Genomic DNA, 18,430 nt, shown 5'->3' on the forward strand with positions numbered 1-18,430 from the left:
GTATTTTGGGCTGCATCAAAGGAAATATAGTGTCTAGATAAAGGAAAGCAATGTGTCCCCTCTATTCTGCTTTGGTCAGACCTCAGCTGGAATACTGTGTTCAGTTCTAGGCACCACAATTCAAGAGAGATATTGACAAGCTGGAACATGTCCAGAGGTGGGTGACTAAAATCATCAAAGATTTGGAAGCCTTGCCCTATGAAGAATAGCTTAAAGAGCTGGGTATGTTTTAGCTGCGTATGTTTAGGTTGAGAGGACATGATAGCTATGTTTAAATAAAGAAGAGGGAGCAGGCTTGTTTTCAGATGCCCTGGAAACTAGAACTCAATAATAATAATAATAATAATAATAATTTTATTTTTGTACCCCGCCACCATCTCCCCAGAGGGACTCGGGGCGGCTTACAGATATAAAACCAACATACAATAATATCAAATACAAAAACACACAAATAAATTTAAAGGCATTAAAATCACAGTCATTATAAAACACTTGCGAAACACAGCAATAAAAACATCAAATGAGCTGGGCAAAGTGCACTGAGTGGAACTTGTAAACAAGAAGGAAGTTAAGGTGCTACAAGGTCATGGGAAGAGCCTTAGACTGGGGTGAACACTGAGGCTATGTCAGGGAGTTAACCAAGGGGTACAACTGCTCAGAAGGACCCGCTAGTACCAGGGTTTAGTATACTTCTTCAAAGGCCTGTTTGAAGAGCCAGGTTTTCAGGCTCTTCCTGAACACTTCCAAGGTGGCAGCTTGCCTAATTTCCCTGGGGAGCGCGTTCCAGAGCCGGGGGGCCACCACGGAGAAGGCCCTCTCCCTCGTCCCCACCAGCCGTACTTGTGACGGAGGCGGAAGCGAGAGGAGGGCCTCCCCTGATGAACGAAGTGATCGTGCAGGTTCGTAGGGGGAGATGCGGTCAGAAAGGTAAGTGGGTCCCAAACCGTTCAGGACTTTGTAGGTCAGCACCTGCACCTTGAATTGGGTCCGGAAGGTGAACGGCAGCCAGTGGAGCTCCTTGAACAGGGGCATAGACCGCTCCCTGTAATTCGCTCCTGTTAGGAACCTGGCTGCCGCCCGCTGAACTAGTTGGAGTTTCCGGGCCATCTTCAAAGGCAGCCCCACGTAGAGTGCGTTGCAATAATCCAATCTAGAGGTAACTAAGGCATGGACCACCGTAGCCAGATCAGACTTCACGAGGTATGGTCGCAGCTGGCGCACAAGTTTTAGTTGTGCAAAGGCCCTCCCGGCCACCGCCGACACCTGAGCCTCAAGTGTCAGAGATGAGTCCAGGAGAACCCCCAAGCTGTGGACCTGCGCCTTCAGGGGGAGTGTGACCCCGTCAAGCACAGGTTGCCACCCAATACCCCGATCAGACATGCGACTGACCTGGAGGACCTCTGTCTTATCAGGATTAAGTTTCAGCTTGTTCACCCTCATCCAGCCCATCACAGCCGCCAAGCACTGGTCCAGAATCCGAGGGGCTTCCTTGGAGTTTGATGGAAAAGAGTAGTAGAGTTGGGTGTCATCTGCGTAGAGATGGCACCGCACTCCAAAACTCCGGATGACCTCTCCCAGCGGTTTCATGTAGATGTTAAAAAGCATGGGGGACAGAATGGAACCTTGCGGGACCCCACAGGTCAATGGCCAGGGGTCCAAGCAGGTGTCCCCCAGCTTCACCAACTGGGTACAAATTACAGGAAAGGAAATTCTACCTGGACATTAGAAAGAACCTCCTGATCATAAGAGCTGTTCAACAGTGTAACTCACTGCCTCGGAGTGTGGTGGAATCTTTTAAATAGAGGCTGGATTGCCATCTGTCAAGGGTGCTCTGATTGTGCTTTTCCTGCATGACAGGGGGTGTACTAGATGGCCCATGTGGTCTCTTCCAACTCTATCATGCTATGATAAAGGGGGATTAGAAGGGAATGTTGGTCATCTATTGGTTCTCAATAGGAACCAAACATCTAGAATTAGATGTGACCATTTGCATCTAATAAACATGGTAATACAACGAATTAAAACTTAGTGGAGTCTACTTCTAAAGAAGCTCACAACATTTTAAAAACAATACAAATCAAGCATACATATAATAATAATCTATAAAACCAAGTTTACAACAAGGTATACAATAAACTTATTTAAAAACATCAAATACAGTTGTTGCAGGGAAACTCATCAATACAGATAGTAAACTTACCATGACTCACTGAAAGTTAGCCTTCCTGTCATTTCAAACTAAGTATCTTCATTAAAAGCTTGTGTGAACATTATAAATGTACATGGATATTTTACACATAAAATCTAGTTTTCTGCACACACAAAAACACATGCATTTCTTTGACAGAAAAAGTACAGAATTGTGAATTGCCTGAAAACCTTTGACTACTGTCCCATCGTGAGAAAATAAAATGGTGAATTTATTCACCTCCAAGAACAAAAATTATGATGATTTGCATGATTAATGAATAATTTATTTGGTTGCTGTTAACTTATGAAGCTAAGGTATATTCCACATTTTTTTTCTGTTATGGGGCTGCTTTGGTGTGCACATTTATGAAAGACAACGTAGAAGGTTTTTAAAAAATTATTTTTATAAGATGTAAGCTCAATTAGGTGCTCTGGAGCTGTAGGCCCGGGCTGTGGCGCAGGCAGGAGAGCAAGCCAGCTGCAACCAGCTGCAATGAATCACTCTGACCAGGAGGTCATGAGTTTGAGGCCCGCTCGGAGCCTATGTTTGTCTTGTCTTTGTTCTATGTTAAAAGGCATTGAATGTTTGCCTATATGTATAATGTGATCCGCCCTGAGTCCCCTTCGGGGTGAGAAGGGCAGAATAGAAATGCTGTAAATAAATAAATAAATAAATAAATAAATGTGTGAAGGAAATTTTATCTTAGACTTAAGTACAGGGTGTTTGAAAAAGAACTCCCTAGTTTTAGTGTGTTTTAACTTAAAACTAGAGAGTACTTTTTCAAATACCCTGTACATTGCTGAACTATTTTTGTGAAATAACCACCAGTTTTTGCTAGGGAGGAGCTGCCAGCTTCCAAAGTGAATTTAGAGTCCAGTGGCCAGTTATGGAATGGTAGAAATGACTTCAACAGAATTTTCTTATCAAGTATGAAGAATCTATGTAACCAGTTCCTTTGATTTATGGTGTCAATGATAGACTGAGAGCACAATCATAATGTTTTGTTAGAAAATTTAAAACACAGTGGATATGACTTGTCCTTAGTTGGTGTGGGGGAGATAACATACTTGGAAATACATGATGCAAAGTTCACTGTAAGGGATTTACACTTCCATTTCCTCCTAAGTTAACATTGACATTAGCATTGCATTTTCTAATTCAAAGGCTTAATTTTTATCCCTGACAAATGCAGATCCTCAACAATCTCTCACCTGAAAGAATAAGCAATTCCCCACTGACTGAGTGAAACCAATCATTCCTAAAGGTTACATATATGGAGAAATATATACACATTGGATACATACTGGTGAACTTAATTTTAACCTGTGAATATTCTATACAATTTTCTTCTATATGGAATCATAGAATCATAGAGGTGGAAGAGACCTCATGGGCCATCCAGTCCAATCCCCTGCCAAGAAGCAGGAAAATCGCATTCAAAACACCCCCGACAGATGGCCATCTAGCCTCTGTTTAAAAGCCGCCAAAGAAGGGGCCTTCACCACACTCCAGGGCAGAGAGTTCCACTGCCGAATATCTCTCACAGTGAGGAAGTTCTTCCTAATGTTCATGTGGAATCTCTTTACCTGTAATTTAAAGCCATTAGTCCGCATCTTAGTCTCCAGAACAGCAGTAAACAAGCTTGCCCTCTCCACCCTATGACTTCTCCTTACAAATTTATACATGGCCATCATGTCTCCTCTCAGCCTTCTCTTCTGCAGGTTAAACATGCCCAGCTCTTTAAGCTGCTCCTCATAGAACTTGTTCTCCAGACCCTTGATCATTTTAGTCACCTTCTTCTGCACATATTCCAGCTTGTCAGCATCTCCCTTCAATTGCGATGCCCCGAATTGGACACAATATTCCAAGTGTGGTCTGACCAAGTCAGAATAGAGGATTAGCATGACTTCCCTGGATCTAGACACTATACTCCTATATATGCAGGCCAAAATTTCAATGACTTGTTTGCCACGGCATCGTATTGTTAGCTCATGTTTAACATGTTGTCCACAAGGACTCCAAGATCTTTTTCATGCATACTCCTGTCAAGCCAGGCATTCTGCATTCTGTATCTCTGCATTTCATTTTTTCTGCTTAAATGGAGTATCTTGCATTTGTCCCTGTTGAACTTCATTTAGAATCATAGAATCATAGAATAGTAGAGTTGGAAGAGACCTCATGGGCCATCCAGTCCAACCCCCTGCCAAGAAGCAGGAAATCGCATTCAAAGCACCCCCAACAGATGGCCATCCAGCCTCTGCTTAAAAGCCTCCAAAGAAGGAGCCTCCACCACAGTCCGGGGCAGAGAGTTCCACTGCCGAACAGCTCTCACAGTGAGGAAGTTTTTCCTGATGTTCAGGTGAAATCGCCTTTCCTGTAGTTTGAAGCCATTGTTCTGCGTCCTAGTCTGCAAGGCAGCAGAAAACAAGCTTGCTCCCTCCTCCCTATGACTTCCCCTCACATATTTGTACATGGCTATCATGTCTCCTCTTAGCCTTCTCTTCTGCAGGCTAAACATGCCCAGTTCTTTAACATGTTGTCCACAAGGACTCCAAGATCTTTTTCACATGTACTGCTGTCTAGCCAGGCGTCCCCCTTTCTGTATCTATGCATTCCATTTTTTCTGCCGAAGTGAAGTATCTTGCATTTATCCCTGTTGAACTTCATTTTGTTAGTTTCGGCCCATCTCTCTAGACTGTTAAGATCATTTTGAATTCTGCTCCTTTCTTCTGGACTGTTGGCTATCCCTCCCAGTTTGGTGTCATCTGCAAACTTGATGATCGTGCCTTCTAATCCTTCGTCTAAGTCATTAATAAAGATGTTGAACAGAACCGGGCCATGACGGAACCCTGTGGCACTCCACTCGTGACTTCTTTCCAAGATGAAGATGATGCATTGGTGAGCACCCTTTGGGTTTGTTTGCTTAGCCAATTACAGATCCACCTAACGGTAGTTTTGTCTAGCCCACATTTGATTAGTTTGTTTGCCAGAAGGTCGTGAGGGACTTTGTCGAAGGCCTTACTGAAATCCAGGTATGCTACATCCACGGCATTCCCTGTATCGACCCAACTTGTAACTCTATCGAAAAAAGAGATCAGATGAGTCTGGCATGACTTGTTTTTGGTAAATCCGTGTTGACTATTAACAATGACTGCATTTGTTTCTAAGTGTTTGCAGACCGCTTCCTTAATGATCTTTTCCAGAATCTTGCCTGGTATCGACGTGAGGCTGACCGGACGGTAATTGTTTGAGTCTTTCTTTTTTTTTTCCCTTCTTAAAGATAGGGACCACATTTGCCCTCCTCCAATCTTCTGGGACTTCTCCTGTTCTCCAAGAACTCTCGAAGATAATTGCCAGTGGTTCTGAAATAACCTCAGCTAGTTCCTTCAATACTCTTGGATGTAGCTGATCTGGCCCTGGGGACTTGAATTCATTTAGAGCGGCCAGGTGTTCCTGGACAACTTGTTTCCCTATTTGGGGTTGGATTTCCCCAAATCCTTTGTCTATTTCATGTTGCTGATGTTGAATATGGCTTTCTTTTTGTGAGAAGACCGAGGCAAAGAAGTTTTTTAGTTTTGGTCAATCTCTCTAATTTGTTAAGATCATTTTGAATTCTGCTCCTGTCTTATGGAGTATTGGCGGCTATCCTTCCCAATTTGGTGTTGTCTGCAAACTTGATGATCATGCCTTCTATTCCTTCATCTAAGTCATTAATAAAGATGTTGAACAGAACCAGCCCCAGGAAGGAACCCTGTGGCACGTATGTATATATTTCACACCTATATATGGTGTATGCTGAGAATCCCTTATTCATATAGACATGTGTGTATATATATAGATTATCTCTCTCACACATACACAATCCAAAATTGTCCATATGCCCAAATATATCCCATGTATGTATGTGTATGTGTGTATATTGGATCGTGTTTGTGTGTTCAAATGAAGATACATTGATATATGGACATACCTATCCTCCCTAGCCATGCATACATATATTCCTTCCTAAAATTCATTTTCAAAATGCACCCCTGACTCTCAACACTTGGGCCTCCCCTCCTACGGGTGCCTGTATATGTTCCTGGCTGAAACCATTTCAAGGTTCCTCTCCTCTTTGCTGGGCGGCCAGGGCAAGTTGTGGCAAAGAGAGAGAGTAGGAGAGAGAGAGAGGGAGGGAGGCAAAAGTGTGTCATGCTTTGTGGGCAAGCTGGCCATTAGCCCTGGATCCTGGGCAATCCTGGAAGACAGCGAGGTGAAAGGAAGGAAGGAGGGTGGGTGAATGGGAGAAGAAAGCCATTGCAAGGCTTTCTTCTGCTGCTGCTTCCCTTCTTCCGTCAGTAATCCCACTTCAGTTCAGAAGGCAGGCAGAGAAAACAGAGAGGGGGAAAGAAAGAATGCCAGACTGCTTCAGCCTCTTCTCTCTCTGTTGTTGTTGTTGTTGTTGTCTCTTTTGGGGACAAAAAGGCGACTTATGAATCTCTCCTTTTTTCACCACTGAAGCCTGGCTGTAGTAAGATTGTGTTTAGAGAAGAGGAAGAGGATGGAGTGCTCTGCTGGGGGAAAGGTTAAAAAGGGAAGGCTTGCTGCCATGGCAGTTCTTCGCACACAAGGTGATATGTTACATATTCGTAGTGTTTTTTATTATTTTTTTTGGATTTTTGTGTTGTTTTATCTGGGTTTTTGTGGTGGTCAGTCATCCAATGATAGTAAGGTGTTTTGTTGCCAAATTTGGTGTGATTTGTCCCAGTGGTTTTGTTGTTAACTCGGTCCTACAAATGAACCGTGTATGTATGTATGTATGTGTATGTATATATATATACACACACACACACACTTTTTGAGACTCCACAATATAAACTTTTGCTTCAAAAAGGACTCCATGGCTGAAAACATTTGAGAACCGCTGGCATATACATTCAGTATCCAGTTTATTTATTTCTGTCCTTGAGACTATATTCATGGACTATCACAAATGAACACCCCTCTCCATGACATCAATAATATTCCTGTACAAAAAATAAAATACCATATTAAAGATTCCACTTCTAGGATTCATACCAATATTATGATAAATAAGATAATTGTTCATTTTTTGAACTCCTAACTACAATGTATTTGACATGATCTTTTCACAGTAGCATTCAGGGTTCTGATTTATGTGCATTAACTTTCAGATTTAGGTGCATTGTCCTGATTTATCTATGCTGCTTAGAAAAGTTCTTATTAATGAACCTTACATTTTTAAAGTTCACATTTAGTGTGTTAGTTTATAAATCTTTGTTAATTTTCCAATTTAGTGCCTTGATTAATGCATCTAGGTTTCATGCTGTTTATGAATCATAATATTAAGTACCTGGTTTAATACTACTGTTACTGTAAGAAGCATTAGCACAGTAAAATATTCAATACCTACGAGACTGACATAACTCTGATCAATGATTTTTACATACCTAATGGATACTTTAAGCCGAATCCTAAATTGCCATCTATGGGTAAAGCTATATCTCATATACATACAATATGTTTAAATAACCTTGTCATTTGAGAGCCACAATGTTCAGCCTATGATGTATTGCTGAAAAAAGTTGCCAATAAATAGTTCAGCCAATGTGAGAAGGTTAACTATGCATTCTGTGCTCATCAATAAAATGACAATGGAAAAGGAGGAAATATGTGATATTGTCAGATAGTTCAGAGAGGCAACTGGCAAAACAGTATATTGAGCCAAATTAAGAACAGGAAGTTTGGATGAATGAACAAAGTGTTATTGAAAAGGTGTGTGGAAAATGAAGAGTGAAATAGAAAGAAGGGCAAAAGAATGAGTGGGCAAAGTGTGGCTCCAGGACTACGCACAGCTCCATGACTTAGTAGCTGTTGACACTCTCCAGATTCCCTGACCTACCCTTTCCTTCTAGCCCTAAATAGGAGCAAACTGCCATTCTTGAAAGCCAACAGAAACAGCAACACATCTTGTAAAAAAGGGGACAGGAAATCTTCCAATGTTTACCATAACAGCCAAACAACAAGAAGGAAATTTCAAAATGGGCATGACTTTTGTCAATTGGTATGACCATTGAGCATGAAGACTAGTCTTTAGACCCATTGCTTTCCCCTTCAGCAGTCTATTAGGGGAAAACAACACACAACTGGCACCATCTGTGTCCTTATACCAAAAAAGGATGAAATGGATTAGGAAGCTTTAATGGCAAATGAATGATTGTGAAAGATGGAGTAAGTTGACAAGGATGTGACTGAGGGTCAGAGTGAGGCAGAAGGTTGAATTTACTAAAAGCAACCTTTAGTTGCAGATTTCTCTATGATAATATTGTGTTTAAAGGGGGCCTTTTGAAATGCCTCACTTACTTGGACGTTTAAATTTGGACTCACAATTAGTGACTTATACAGTCCTCCATGTGGAACAAGAACTCTGGTGGGCATTGGACTCACAAACTCTGAATATAGAGTTTTACTTTCTATAAAGGGGGCCTTTTGACATGCCTCACTCAAATCAGTAGATCAGGTCATAAAATATAGAGCCAACATTTCTTTTACTACTACTAGAACCCTATTTCTTGATTCTGGCAATGAGATTTATTATATAAATTGCTCACATTTGGTACATTTTCAAAATGAATGTGGAAGTATCCCAGGGAAAAGAGGTTCAGTTTCCCCAGCAACCATTTTGTTCTTCCTGTTGTGCACTTCAGAATATAATTGAGAATTTAAGAAACTGCATTTTAGATGCTTCTCTGCACTCTTTAATGTCCAGTACATGACTGCTATAAATGTCATTAAATCTTTATAGTAACATGAGAAAAAATAATCAGTTTCCCAAATTAGAAAATATTTCCAGTATTGAGGGCAGGAGAACTTTTGTAGGAAAGAGGAGTTGAAGAGGAGGAAAAAGCATTTTCTCTGTGTGGAACGAACCAAGTTAGAGATTGTATTCCTAGGTTCAGCGTAAAGGGGCAGGAGTTTTATAAAAACATTAGAAAAAGGGTTGAAGAAACACTGGTTCTTCAGATCATTTGGAGGACAATTCCCTTCTTCCACAATTTGAGCCAGCTTCCACATTGGCAAAGCAGGTTTAAATTGATGTAATGTATACATTCAAACATCTGTAGGGACAAATATTCTCCACCACTGCCTACAAAATCGTGTCTCACAAAAACAGAACCAAAGGACCTGTCACAAGTCACCTGAATGCCATAAATTATAAACATTATCATATTTCTAACTTTTAGTGTACTTCATACCGAATTCTAAATTCCATATAATTAATGAAACAGCAAACCAGCTGTCATGTGCTATATGATAATAGTGTTTTACCTAGTAACTTGGCTAACAGAAGTACATAACACACACTTTAAACAGTCTTTTCAGGAATTGTCAAGAGAAGATTTCAAGGCCAATAATTTACCTGTCATCTAAAGCTTTAATTAATGTAACAAAAAAGGAACAAACATATATGTTTAAAGCCTCTACTTTGTAAGCATGTACTGCTGGTTACCACCTCCTAGCGTGAATAGTGACTCAAGGATAAAATGTGACCTTTCCAGTAATGATCATGTTTTTATACAAAACAGATAGGAAACAATTTCCTATACAAAACCAAGATACACCTGTCCCAAGTTTGGAAAAATATGATGTGCAGCAGTATATGCAAGGCCAGATACCATTTCAGACCGGTTGTCATGTTAGTAGATATGAATTCTTCATTCCTCCTGATAAGGTGGCCTCAGTATTGTTGCTGAAGACCCCCTGTATCACAAGCCACAAAGACTCCAAGACCACTCCTGAGACAACCTTGGATAGCTCAGGGACATTGTTTGTCAAAAGGGTGGGCAATACACCAACATAATCACTAACCTTTCTCAGCTATATACCTTTAAATCTATATATTTACGTTGTTGTCCAACAAAGGCTCCTACATGGTTTGATGGATCTGGACCAAACTTGGCACACATAACCTTCTTTATGCAAATTAAAATAATTCAGGGTTGTTTTTTTTTAAAAAAAAAAACCCTACCTCTGTCAGGGCCAGAACAGAGGGAAAGAAAATGACAAAGTGGATTGGCCATGGCTAGGTGAAGTGGTTCTCTGTCATATGACTGTGAAATAAAGTGTGTGAAGTGGATTGGCCATTGATAGTTGATATGTGTATGAGGGAAGGAGAGGAAGAAGGAAGGAGGGGGAAAAAGAAAATGAAAGGAAGGAAGAGAAAGGAAAGGGGGAAACGTATGAGGGAAAAGGAGGAAAAAGAAAAAAGGGAAAAGAAAGGAAGGGAGAAGGAAAAGAGGGGGAGAAAGAAAAAAGAAGGAAGGAAGGGAGTGAGGGAGGGAGGGAAAGGAAAGAGAGAAGAGGGAGAATATGTATGAGGGAAAGCAAGGGAAGAAAAAGAAATAAAGAAAAAGGATAAGGTATATAAGGAAAACAGAAGAAGGAACTAAAGATCCACAAAGAGACGGCATGTTATTGGAAGACAATTCCCTGAAGTCATTGTGAGGTAGGTCTTCTTAGACCTGGAGAAGGGGGAAAGCAGATGGCACTATCCAGTGGTCCTGCTAACACTCAGGAAATAGATATATGATAGTAAACACATTAAAACCTGCAGATTGAATAGATAGCTGCTCAGGAAAATGTTATCCTAATATATCATTGCAAGTCCGCTTCCCCATGTTGCACAGGAAATTTTGGTGGGAAAAGCAGTAAGAGATTATTCTCCCCTTACCCCCAGCTTCTCCAGTCTCTAATACATGCCAGGTTGGCATGCTCACCCAGAATCAATTCCCAAATGGCAATTGTGTTACCATTTACCAACCGGCAGCATTTTCAACCCAGGGGGTTGCTACCATCCTTATCCAGATTATTTGGGATGGGAGACAGGTTTGGGGTAACCAACACCCTGTTGTAAACTCTATCCACAGGATAATACAACCATCCGCTATTCCTTTATCTCCTTCTAACTACTGGTCATGCACTCCAGGAGGGGCCACAGGGGAGGATCCAGACCAAGCACAATCCAAAGACCCTAAGACCTCAACGGCGGAGCAGGCAGAGGATAACATGGTACATGAATGAATGAATGAATGGTTTATTGTACTAGCCATAGGCCATGACATCAGTAATGTACAACCTTTATAAGCACTTTCCAATATAAACATTAAAACTTGTTAAAAAATTTAGAACTATCTCTTTAAAATTATGATAGCAGCAACATAACAATGACAGTGTCTGATTTGTATCATCCCAAACCATCACCATTTCCATTTCTGTCCTTTTGCTACTTTAGCTCTGATCTTTTGGGCTGCAATTGCAAATGTGGCAACCTTTAGTGTTATATTTTTGGAATAATCTGCTAGCAAGTCACAGATCACAGCAGATTGTTGCCATGCTGCCCTTTCTTCCAAGAGTGTTCCCAGGAGATTTTTCCTAGGATCATTATACAAGGGGCAATGTAGCAGATAGTGTGTTAGATCTTCTTTTTCCCCCGTGCCACAAATGCAAAGTCGTTGGAAATGGGGGATTCCTCTGTATCTTCCCTCTAGCCAGTTTGATGGCATTGTTTGGAAGCGCAGAGCTGTGAATGCTTTCCTCAGGACTGCAGACGTTAGGTCTTGAAGATATTGCTGACAATATTGGTCACTCTTTAGTTGGGGATACCAGGTAGAGAAGCCTTGCTGTTTGCTAATCTGCAGATTGTCAGCTGCATCCATCTCAAAGATTTTGTCTCTGATCGCCTTCTTGTCCAGATGCATTAGAGTTGTTGTTGACCCATCGAAATACTGATGGAGCAAGGCTTGCCAGTATTGAACCCACCCTCCTCGCTTATACTGCTCCATCATGCATTGCTTTGTTATACTCTTGCCCTCCATTCCCAGAAGTCTCTTCCCGTATGAGATGTTAAGCTTATGCATTCTGGCCTTAAGTGAGGGAAGATCCAATTCAAGCCTTAACAAGGCGGCTGGAGTCCCAGGGGGAAGGGCTAAAAGAGCTCTTGCAAACTTATTCTGAATACATTCAACCTGTTTTGTATTACCCTGTCCCCAAATTTCTGCTCCGTATAACAGTTGAGGTAAAACCTTAGCAGCAAAAATCTTTACTGTGGGACATACCAAGGAGCCTCCCTTTGTTTTCCCAAAGGCTAGGATTGATTTCACTGACCTCCAGGCAGATAATTTGGCTGCCTCTATATGGCTCTTCCAGTTCCCATTATATGAGAAGTGTATGCCCAGGTATTTAAAGCTATAACTGTTATGATTGAGCCTCATGGCTCTGTTACTGACAGACGTGGGCGTAAGACTCCTCGAGAGTCAGATACTCTCGAGGAGCGAGAAAGAAAAAGACTGCGAGACATTTTTGCAGCACCATCTGACGAAGAGTCTTTTGAGGGGTTTACGGAGAGAATGGAGGAGGGGCTGGTTAGCTCGGAGGAGGATGAGATGGATTGGACTCGGGTAAGGGAGGAATTGGGTGCCACTGGTCATGATGGGATAGAAGATGAATGGGGACTTTCAGGATTAGACCCATGGCTTAGCTGGAGGGATGGGACGGGATCCACAGCTGGAGATGCTGTGGGGCGTAGTCAGAGGTGTTCCAGCTCTGATGAGGAAAGTGATGAGGAAACGCCCGGGTTAAGGAGGACAGCTGACAGTGATGAGGATTTGTAACTGGCATAAAATGGGGCTTGGGAGCAATTGCAAATTGCGTTGGACAAGGTAATCTGGACAAACGCTTGGGATCTGTGTGGGACGCTTTCCTGAAGACTGGTGTGTTTTCCTGTGCTGAGACGTAAGTTGTTTTTGGAATTCAGGGTCAGACGGCGGGAGGAATTGTGTGGGCATTTGTTTGTGCAAACCTGTGCTTACTCTTATTAGCTTGACCTTCCGTCGTCTTCTTGACGGATGCCATCTCCTGCTTTGAAAACTTGGATTGAACTGACCACGGCTTGCCTTCCCCCTTCTGGACTTGGAAACTACAAACGTCTACTTCTGGCTTTGAACCACGGAAAGGAACTGGGTCTACTCTTCTGCTACAATCCTTGGCTGATCTGTTCGTGTTGGAAATCCTGTCTGCTGTGTGTGTGGGAGCGACGCAAGTTCCTCTAAGCACCGTGTTGGCAGCAGAGAGGAATCTGCTGCCAATTAGTTGCATTCTTTTGTATCTTGTGTTCCTCGGCTTTTGTTTTGTTTACCCTCAGGCTGAAGCAAGCAGTTTGTTTTTACCCGGATTAAACTTCGGTTTAATCCGGTTTATCTTTTGTACATATTTTCCTTGTCCCTTTTTTGCTCCTAAAGGCTAAAATTGCCTGGCCCTTGTGTTTTACGGGCATTTTTGAGTTCTGTAATTAAATAAACTCTGTTATCTTGAACCTTGTGGCGTTCTGTCCTTGACAGATTGCCCAACGCCATTAAAAAGTTTATTGCAGCAATAAACCCGTCAGGAAGACGATGGATGAGTTAAGAGCCAAATTTGACCAATTACAAACGGCTTTTACCGTTAGCCAAGCTGCTCATGCTGTGAAAGGACATGTTTTGACTCCTGAACGCTTTGATGGGACCAGGTGCAAGTTGCTAACCTTTTTGGCACAAGTGGAGCTTTATTTTTCCCAGCTCAGTGCTCATGCTTTTCCTACAGACACTAGCAAGGTGGCATTTATTTTGAGTTTGTTGACCGGTCCCGCAGGACAATGGGCCACTAATTTAATTTTGGGAAATGACCCAGTCAAAGACAATTTGGATAATTTCAAAAAGTTATTAATTGACACTTTTGGGGATCCTCTCCGCACGGAGAATGCTGGGTGGGCTCTGTATCGGTTGAAACAGGGAAAGGGGACTGTTTTGGATTACTTAAATAAGTTTAACTTGTATCGCCACCAGCTGGATTGGGGGGAAAATGCATTCATGCTTTTATTTACTGCCGGGTTAAGTGATATGCTCCAGGATGAATTAGCACGCTTGGAGCCGGCTGAAAATTGGGATGCCTTAGTAGCTAAGGTGCTGCGTTTAGACGCAAGGTTCGAGGCTCGTAGACACTCGAAAGCAATGTGTGCGCCACCCATGCATATTACCAGGGCACCTGTGGTGATGGGGGAAGAGCCTATGGAGCTTGGGGTCTTTAAAAAGCTGTCTACAGAGGAAAAGAGCCGTAGGAGGCAGCTGGGTTTGTGTTTGTACTGTGGGAATGCGGGGCATTTTGCCAAAACCTGTAATGTGAAACCTTCCCAGCTTTCGGGAAAAGGCCAGCCCTAGTGCGACGTGAGTCCAACGCACTAGGGCTCCTCAAGCAGTCAACTGAGGGGAGGAAGCATGTTTTCATACCCATTACATTATCTGTTGGGGGAAGGGAACTTGTTTCCACTTTGGCACTGCTGGACTCAGGGGCTACGGTCTCTTATGTAGATATTGAGTTTGCTAGGAAGCATGGCATTCCTAGAGTGCGCAAAGCATGCGACGTGTGGGTGGAAGGAGCAGATGGGAGACTGCTGGAGACTGGGGTGGTTAACCATGAAACCTCAGCAGTAATGTGGGAGGTGCAGGGAGTAACGGGAACGTTTGTGTGGGATATTACGAGCTTGCCTAGATATGACGTGATCCTGGGGATGGATTGGCTAGCTGTAGTAAATCCACAAGTAGATTGGGCGACACGTAAAGTAACCTTAAAGAGGCAGGACTGTTGCATTCTGAATGTTACTCAATCTGATATGGAGGGAGTGCCTGCTGAGTATGGGGAGTTCTCTGATGTGTTTTGTAAAAGAGAAGCGGACAAATTACCACCGCACAGGCCATATGATTGCGCCATCAAGTTAGCAGAAGGTGCGAAATTGCCAGCAGGAAGGCTGTATGCCTTGACTGTACCGGAAAGGCAAGCTTTGCGGGAGTTTCTAGATGAAAATTTAGCCAAGGGGTTTATTCGCCCATCTAGTTCACCAACTGCGGCACCAGTATTTTTTGTAGCCAAAAAGACTGGGGAACTTAGGCTGGTCTGCGACTATCGGATCCTAAACAAATACACCATTCGGGATAGGTACCCGCTACCTTTAATCTCGGAACTATTATCAAGGGTGCAAGGGGCTAAGGTCTTTACCAAGCTTGACCTGCGGGGGGCATATAACTTAATCCATATACGGGAAGGGGATGAATGGAAGACGGCATTTAACACGTGTTTTGGATGCCACGAGTTCCGAGTCATGCCTTTCGGACTTTGCAATGCTCCCGCGGTCTTCCAGAGGTTCATGAACGATGTGTTCAGGGACCTAATTGACCAATTTTTAGTGATTTATTTGGATGATATCTTGATTTTTTCTAAGGACGAGAAAGAACATCGTCAACATGTCAAGCAGGTTCTGCACCGTCTGCGGGCTAATGGGCTTTTCGCCAAGGCTTCCAAGTGCGTCTTTCATGTGCCTGAAGTGGAGTTCCTAGGTCATGTAGTGTCAGGTAGGGAACTTAAAATGGACCCACATAAGGTTGACGCCGTCAACTCATGGCAGGAACTTAAGACTAAGAAGGATGTACAAAGGTTCTTAGGTTTCGCTAACTACTACCGGGAGTTTATTCCGAACTTTGCAAAGCTCACGGTACCTTTGACGCAGCTCCTGCGTAAGAAACAGCCATTTGTGTGGGGGCGGGAAGCTCACGATGCGTTTCTACAACTTAAGTCTAGTTTTCAATCAGATAACATACTAACACATCCTGATGTTGACAAACCGTTCGTGGTAGAAGCGGACGCTTCTAGCTACGCGTTGGGGGCTGTATTGTCTCAGAAGGATTCCTCAGGGACCTTGCGTCCCTGTGGATTTTACTCGCGGCAACTAACACCCTTCGAGCAGAACTATACCATATGGGAGAAGGAGTTGTTGGCGATTAAGGTGGCGTTTGAGGTGTGGCGGCACTGGCTTGAAGGGGCACGGCACCAGATCGTGGTCAGATCTGATCACAAGAACTTAGAGCACTTGCAAACAGCAAAGAAGTTAAACCAGCGTCAAATTCGATGGGCTTTGTTTTTCTCCAGGTTTAACTTCAAGGTGCAGTTCGTGGAGGGGAAGGCAAACTTGCGGGCCGATGCTTTATCCCGCAAGCCGGAGTTTAAGACCAATGAGCAGGTAGTATGTCAGACCATCTTGCCTACTGCCTCTCTATGTGTTGTAGACAATGAGCTCGGGTTACATGACCAGATCCTTGAGGCTCAGAGGGATGATGTGTGGACCCAGGAACAACTGATGTTGCTATCAGCAGGTAACCATACAATACTGCCGCATCTACAGGATCAAGACGGAGTATTGGTACGCAGGGGGCAGGTTTACGTACCAGTGGGGGCCCTCAGGTTGGAGGTGATTAGAGCCCACCATGACGAACCCATGGCTGGGCACTTTGGCAGGTTCAAGACCGTACAGCTTATCACCAGGAGCTACTGGTGGCCAAAGATGCGGCAAGACATTTTGCGCTTTTGTGACAGCTGCGCTGTTTGCCAGCAGAGTAAGACGCCTGTTGGGCGCCCTAGAGGGTTGTTGTCGTCTCTACCTGTTCCAGAGAGGCCATGGCAAATCATTTCCATGGATTTTATTTCGGATTTACCTAAGTCTGGGGGTTATACTTGTATTTGGGTGGTGGTGGATTTATTTAGCAAACTGGCTCATTTTATTCCTTGTTCAACCATTCCGGCGGCCCCTACGTTGGCCTTACTATTTACTAAGCACATCTATCGTTTGCACGGAGCACCCGAGGTGATTATTTCAGATAGGGCTCCGCAATTTGTGTCACGCTTTTGGAAACACTTCCATGAGTGCTTAGGGACTAAGTTAAATGTTTCTTCAGCTTTTCATCCACAAACGGATGGACAGTCTGAACGGGTTAATGGGCTCTTAGAGCAGTACTTGCGTTGTTTTTGCTTGGATCAACCCACGGCTTGGGTGAAGTGGTTACCGGTGGCTGAGTTCGCTTACAACAATGCGGTGCACGCGTCTAGTCAGCATACGCCATTTGAGCTAACTTATGGTTTTCACCCACGGGGAGGTGTGGCGCCGTCGACCAATGTGGTCTCTTCGGACCCTGTGTACCGCTCTTCGGAAATGGCTGCATTGCATGATGTTGCCCGTCGCTTACTGTTGGAAGCTAAGGCAACGCAAAAGACTCAGGCTGACCGCCACAGGCAGGCAGGGGAGGAGTTGGAAGACGGGGATTTGGTGTGGTTATCTTCCAAACATATTAAACAGGCTGGGGGAAAGTTTGCGCCTCGGGATTTGGGTCCCTTTCCTATCGTTAAAAAGATTTCTTCCGTTGCGTTTCGTTTGCGTTTACCGTCTAGTTTAAAGGTCCATCCCGTCTTCCATCGTTCGCTGTTGAAACTAGATACCTCTAGTCGTCGTGGTGCTATAGCGGAGGGTATTACTGCCACTTCTCCGCCATCGGGGGAGGAGGCCTTTGTGAGAGGGGATAGTGTTATGATTGAGCCTCATGGCTCTGTTACTGACAGACGTGGGCGTAAGACTCCTCGAGAGTCAGATACTCTCGAGGAGCGAGAAAGAAAAAGACTGCGAGACATTTTTGCAGCACCATCTGACGAAGAGTCTTTTGAGGGGTTTACGGAGAGAATGGAGGAGGGGCTGGTTAGCTCGGAGGAGGATGAGATGGATTGGACTCGGGTAAGGGAGGAATTGGGTGCCACTGGTCATGATGGGATAGAAGATGAATGGGGACTTTCAGGATTAGACCCATGGCTTAGCTGGAGGGATGGGACGGGATCCACAGCTGGAGATGCTGTGGGGCGTAGTCAGAGGTGTTCCAGCTCTGATGAGGAAAGTGATGAGGAAACGCCCGGGTTAAGGAGGACAGCTGACAGTGATGAGGATTTGTAACTGGCATAAAATGGGGCTTGGGAGCAATTGCAAATTGCGTTGGGCAAGGTAATCTGGACAAACGCTTGGGATCTGTGTGGGACGCTTTCCTGAAGACTGGTGTGTTTTCCTGTGCTGAGACGTAAGTTGTTTTTGGAATTCAGGGTCAGACGGCGGGAGGAATTGTGTGGGCATTTGTTTGTGCAAACCTGTGCTTACTCTTATTAGCTTGACCTTCCGTCGTCTTCTTGACGGACGCCATCTCCTGCTTTGAAAACTCGGATTGAACTGACCACGGCTTGCCTTCCCCCTTCTGGACTTGGAAACTACAAACGTCTACTTCTGGCTTTGAACCACGGAAAGGAACTGGGTCTACTCTTCTGCTACAATCCTTGGCTGATCTG

The sequence above is a fragment of the Anolis carolinensis genome, chromosome 3 (genome assembly GCF_035594765.1).
Source record: "Anolis carolinensis isolate JA03-04 chromosome 3, rAnoCar3.1.pri, whole genome shotgun sequence".
Taxonomy (NCBI): domain Eukaryota; kingdom Metazoa; phylum Chordata; class Lepidosauria; order Squamata; family Dactyloidae; genus Anolis; species Anolis carolinensis.